Source organism: Silene latifolia, chromosome Y (genome assembly GCF_048544455.1).
Source record: "Silene latifolia isolate original U9 population chromosome Y, ASM4854445v1, whole genome shotgun sequence".
Lineage (NCBI taxonomy): Eukaryota > Viridiplantae > Streptophyta > Magnoliopsida > Caryophyllales > Caryophyllaceae > Silene > Silene latifolia.
This window is the reverse complement of record NC_133538.1, coordinates 332,435,564-332,441,989: the sequence shown is the minus strand read 5'-3', so window position 1 is coordinate 332,441,989 and position 6,426 is coordinate 332,435,564. Positions and strand designations below refer to the sequence as shown.

The window sequence follows — 6,426 nt, the reverse complement described above, 5'->3', positions numbered from 1 at the left end:
AAAAAAACTACTCTATAAAACAGCACATCCAAAAATATATGGAAGAAACTCAAATCCCAATTGATGCTGGAACTTTACTTTGGCTTTTATAGCAACATGGCCAGAGAGCCAACAAGCTCAAGCTAGCCTCATAAAACAAAACTACAATTTATTTTTTGATAATTGATAGCCAACAAATCATAGATAGTACACATGACTTTGTTATAGGAAAGCTGATTCTAAAAAGCAGCAATATGTTTACATCAAAAGTTGGATAAAAGAATATCGAAGCAAGGGAAGAGAACACATAGGCAATTTTTAAAGATAAGTATAACTAAAATGATGGATAAAATTGTATGGAACTCTGCAAACAGCATTATTATAACTGACCTAACCATGTTTGTTTAGTTCAAGAATTGCAGTCGTCATCACAAATGTCAACAATCCCTTGAACTTGAATGGTTTCTGGATTATTATCTCATTGTTAGAGAAAAAAATCTAGAAGAGAAGTCTCCAATTAACATAATAAGTTTGTTTTCTGATGTATTTACTAATGGCAATTTTTTCATCCTAACTAAAATCCCTACTCCCGTTTCAACGAAACACAGCGTTTATAAGGAGAAGGGAGGATGGTACACCTCTATGAGCAGCAATATACAATTTTGGTTGCACTTCCGATAGCATTGCAGAAATAATACAGCCAATAAACCAGTCACTTGTATAAACCTCAAACCCACAATGAATTAGCTTAAATTAGGGAAAGAAGAATGAATTAGCTTAAATTAAGGAAATTACTGAAAATTAGGGTTAATAGTATGACACAACTTGAGAAGTAATTTCCTGATTTTGCAGGAATGAATCTAAGTACTGGTGGTTGAAGCGAATTAGAGGAGCGATAATGCTTGTTGTGTGAACAAAGATGAATGAGTTCAACCCTAATTTAATAAGCGAATGTGAGAACGTCGAAAATATGATGATCAAAGGGCCAAAAACATAGATCAATGGTTAACAACATACTAAACTGAATCGATTAATAGGGTAAAAGAACGAATGGATCTTGTAGGATTCTCTAGAAGTTCTTCGATTTCTTCCGTTTGAAGAAAGGAAGGATCCCGAAGAATCGATCTTTCTTTTAGTTGTTGAATCTCTCTTTTATTGATTAATGTGTGATATTACGAATCCGCATTACTAATGGAAACCCAACGATCTCTAGATTGATCAGAAGATCCTTTCAATTGGCTAGAATCCGTTACTTGAACGAAACTAGATCTTGTAATCAACATGTGAACGAGTAATATGTTTACTAAACAAAAAAAAAGCAGAAAAAATTAGGAATGCAAAACCTAATTAACGAACTAATTTAAAGCATGAAAATTATGAGAATTGAGGAAAAAGAAAGAAAAGGGGGAAATTGAGAATACCTGAATGAAGAGAACTGTAGATGAAATTAGCGATAACGAAGAAGAAAACAAGCTTGAAGATGGCTGAGTAATGTTCTCAAAATCATAGCAATGGCGGTTGATCGTTGTGGGACATCTTGATAATGGAAAGGATATGAAGTCCTAGTTGAGTTTGAAACTGTGATGTACGAAGAGAAAGATAGATGAGTAAGAAAAGAAATTGTAAAAATGATTTGAGATACAGGGGTTGGGGGTACGTATGCCTGATGGGTTAGATGAGTTTATTCATCTGTCCAATTTGTCTAGATCTAAGGCCTATGAGTGGTTCTCACAGATCTCATTATCTTGATGGTTCTCATAGGATCCCAAATCTATATATATATTGTGGACATGGGCCATAGGCCGGTCTGCGGATTTCGGACAGCTACCGATCTGCGGTCATGGGCCACCTGCACGCCAAGCTAAATCTGTGGACATGCAGCGGTCTAGAAAGCCACGCTCGGCGGCGTTGAAATGCTTTCGACCGGATCGCTTTAGATCGGTCGGTTTCGTCTCGGCAAAGGTCTCGAAACGATTAGAGATGTTCGGAGTCGCCACCAAGCATTTTTGGGATGCTTGGAACCCGTTCGAATCCACTTTTTACCTCAGTCAAACGAAGCACAACGTAGTGTTTGACATAGGTACTAAAGATAAGGAATCGTCCCCATTTTAGCATTATATGCCTAAAATGACTCTCGTACGCCCTGGATAAGGCCATCCACTATCCAAAGGTTCTGAGTAAGGGGTGAGGGTAGGTATTGGGAGGCCCTTTAATTGGACACCCAATCTCGTCCGCGTTAGCGGCCTCTACTGATCGATCGTGGTTGTATAAGTGCAAGAATTGATAAAACGAAGTAAATGCATGAATGAACATCCAAAAGTGTTAACCTAACATATGAGCTTTCTAAGTCGGTTTGTTAATCCAAATATTAAGCATAAGATGTCAAGTTGGATTTAGATTGATTTACATGTGAAAACGGAAATTAAACATCCATTTACCAAGTTCGGGTTATGATGCTTAACACGATCCATTTATTGAAAAGGGTGTCAAATCACAAAGTGTAAAAACGTAAGCTTGTCAATCTAATCCGTCATGTGTTCGGATTAACTATAATCGGGATCATCCTAGACAAGTGCTAAAAACGAGGCAAAATAGTGCTAAGCAGCCCTGTTAAGATGCGAGCCTATTTGCGAGGTAAGGGGCTCTGCCCAGGTTTTTAAATATGAAAGCAGAGGGCCTCTTGGGGCGCGAGCCATGAGGCGAACCATGGGGCGTCTCCCGGCTGTTAAAAAGGTTGTTTTAAACCGTTTTTTGTGATTAATTATTCACAAGTATGATTTGCATGACTCGGAATAATTATTATTATATTAGTAATATTCGTTGTCGGATTTGCATGTTTGAAAAACATGATTTACAAATAAAAATGTAAAATGTTTGATTTGAACTAATTATTTTAAGTTCGATTATTTGTAATTAGTCAAGTTTGTCATCGTACTCGGATTAAACAGACATTGTATAAAGAACCAAGGATGATTATGAATTATGACTAATATGTTTGCAAATGTAAATAAATGAGAAAAATGGTAAATAAAATGAAGGGGGATTAAAATACCCTTTAATATGTAATTAACCAATAATATCATCGAGTCACGGAATAAACCGCCATGGTATAAGGAACCAAGGATGATTTTTATAATGGTCAAAACCTGCTTATCATAAAAATGAATTAAAACATTTGAAATGGTAAAAACCGATTACAAATAAGAAATAAAATAAAGAGGAAAGACGAGAACAAACACGGATGAGTCTGACCCGAGACCCACAAGAGGCGCGATCTTCCTTGCATAGCAAGGAGCTCCTGTCTCAGGCCAAAACTCGATTTTGGCTCGTCTAACCTATATTTGAATCGTGTTGTGCATTGTTCATGTTTATAAAGTTATGAAAACAATAAAGACAAGAAATAAATGAGAAATTTACACCCTAAAACTTACTGATGTGACCATAATTGGCGCATATTTAGCCCCCGAATTACCCTTGTTTCCATGCTTTTTAGTGCTTATTTGGGTCATTTCTTATCTTTAGTTCTTTGTTTTGCATATTCTTTGAGATTTTGATCCCTTGGTAGGAAAGGAGTAAGAATCTTGCATTTTCATGGCAAATCGAGACTAAATTGATCAAATTCAATGACCAAGCATCAAGGAGAGACAAGATTAGAAGGCCTTTGTACATATCTTAGTAGAAGAGCAATGTTGAGAAAAGATCCTTGAGTCCCCAAGGAAATCCCCAAGGAATTTATGAAGAAAAGGGAAGAAAAGAAGAAGTTACCACGCTGACTGACAATCCGAGCGGATTGTCAACAATCCGCCCGTCCCGCCCTTGCACAATCCGAGCATCCCAGCTGGAATCCGCTCGGATTCCCCCTCAGCAATCCGCCCGGATTCCCCAGAATCCGCTCGGATTTCATCGCCCAAATCCGGCCGTCCCGACCTGAATCCGCCCGGATTCCTTCACAGCACGGGTTGTCTTCTTCAAGCTACGAAAAGAGAAGCCCTTCTCTCCAAAAATACCGGCTTCTTCTTGCTCAACTTAAAAAGTGTAATTACTAGTTTAGCCCTTAGTTAACCCTAATGCATCCTCCCTAATTTTCACTATAAATACCCCATTAGGCTAATTAGAGGAGCATGTTCTTCTTATCAATAATTAGTGTAGTTAATATCAATCAAATCTCTCTTCAATATTGTAATCAAGTATTAATCAAGTTTTAATCCAAGTTTTAGTTCTTTAATCTCTCTCTTGTTCATCCTTTATTTTGGGTAATTGAAGATTATTTGGGTTATTATTGGGAGATTGACAACCTCTCAATCTAGCATTCAAGTACTTCTATTATTCTTGCTTTATTATTGGAATCATTAGTAGGTATAATCTCTTAATCCCTTTTTAATTATTGTTAATTACTTTCATTTATTCATCATGTTTCATATTGTTGGTATGATTGACAACCTTGCTAGCATGATCAACATGATAATGAGTGAGTAGTCTCTTAGCTAGGGTTAATGGGTGATTAGGGGAAACCAACATGGGGAATGATTCATGCTTAAATTAATATGCTTTCATGTTTTATTTGCTTGCTTGTTTTGATCTCAACTCATGCACATGTTATATTTGATGAAATGCTAAGCCTATGAATCCTTGCATTTACTATTGTCTCCTATCTTTTCAATGAGACTTGTAAGACATAACCCAACTCGAGTCTCATTAGACCATGCATGTTGTTGAGTAGGGAAGATTAAGTCGACTTGTAGGTGTTGTACAATCTAATCGATTCGGCTCCGGGACCCAAACTTTCCTAGGATTGTAAGATATAACCCAACTCAATCCATCACAACAATAATTGCTTGCTTATAATTTGAGAACATGTTTGTATGATCATATCCCATGATTCCCCTATGACCCCATGACACCCTAGTGCCTTTAATCAATTGTTTACACCCCTTTAATTCATCTTGCTTGTTTATTTTCATTGTTATTCTAGTTTAGTAACCTTCTACATCAACCCAATTTGTGACACCCCTTAGACACCACTAGTTACAATAGAAATCTCATTTCAACTCCCGTCCCTTGGGATCCGACCTTTACTTGCCTCTTTACTAATTGTAGAGTTGCTTGTTAAGCTATAAATTGTGTTTTGATTCGACCGTGACCAACGACCACATCTATTTACTTGTGAATACGAAACGGACCGATCAAAAATGGCGCCGTTGCCGGGGACGGTGTTTGTTTGATTTAGATTTCCTTTTTTGTTATTAGTTGTGTCTTTCTTCGCCTTGAGGAAGTAAAAATCCTCAAGGTTTTTTCTAATTGTTTTTGAGTTGTTTGATATTTTGCATGTCTAGAAGGTTACAAAGTGATTTGTTACCTTTTGACCGTGAAATCGAAAGAACCTTGACGAACAATAGGAGACTTGTTAGGAGGAATTTGAGAGGTGTTAGTGAAGTTGTTCAACCCACTAGTGAGTTTGTCAATCCTTTTGCAATAGAAGGAGAAGAAAACCCATTACACAATACCCCACAAAATCCACCTACAATGCCAAAATTCTCGTCACACTCATACCCACCGAGGAGAATCTACCAAATGGTACTCCTACACCGCAACATCTCACCGGAAATTTTATTGCCAAGTCCGCCTTCATCCAACTAGTTGAGAGGAGCCAATTTGGGGGAATGCCTAGTGAGGACCCTCATTCTCATATGGAAACCTTTTGCGATTATTGTGATGCTATCTCTCAAACGGGCGTGACTCAAGACCAAATTAGATGGGTCTTATTTCCTTTTTCCTTAATCGGCACCGCAAAGCAATGGTTGAAGGGCCTTGGTAAGGCCACCCTTGGAATAGATTCTTGGAAGAAGTTGGCTCTAGCTTTCTACAAAAAATTCTACCCACCGGAAAAGACCAACATGCTAAGAGCTCAAATTACGGGTTTTAAGCAAAGGGATGAAGAGTCTTTGTATGAAGCTTGGGAGCGGTTCAAGGGAATTTGTCACTCATGTCCTCACCATGGACTTAGCGAATGGTTTTTGGTGCAACAATTTTGGAATGGTTTATATGAAGATTCTAGGAACATTCTCAATATGGGATCAAATGGAATGTTCACCGAAGTTGATGACAATCAAACATGGAACAAGATTGAGGAAATGGCGGTCCATAACTCACAATATAGTAGGCCTCGCAAGGCTACTAGAGGAGGAAAGCATGAAGCGGACGCCGTTACTCAATTAGGTGCCCAACTAAGCTCCCATATCGACACAATCAACTTGAAGTTTGAACAAGCTATGGCTAGACTTGAGGAAAACTCAAAATCATCGAAGCATCATGTCAATGCCATGACGGCCTCCTCATCAATCCCAAGTGGGATATGTAAGAATTGTGGAACTTTGGGTCATGACCCAAGTGAGTGTAGGGGAACAACCGAACAAGTTAATGCTTTCCAAGCTTACAAGAGTGGTACCC

The 6,426-nt window shown here is 38.1% G+C and overlaps 1 non-coding gene across 1 annotated transcript; it reads right to left on the bottom strand.

Annotated features, from left to right (window-relative positions):
* Positions 1-5,873: 5,873 nt before the first annotated feature.
* Positions 5,874-5,980, bottom strand: LOC141636934 (small nucleolar RNA R71). The gene has a single exon (XR_012541500.1). It is a non-coding gene; the product is annotated as a small nucleolar RNA R71 (small nucleolar RNA).
* Positions 5,981-6,426: the final 446 nt, after the last annotated feature.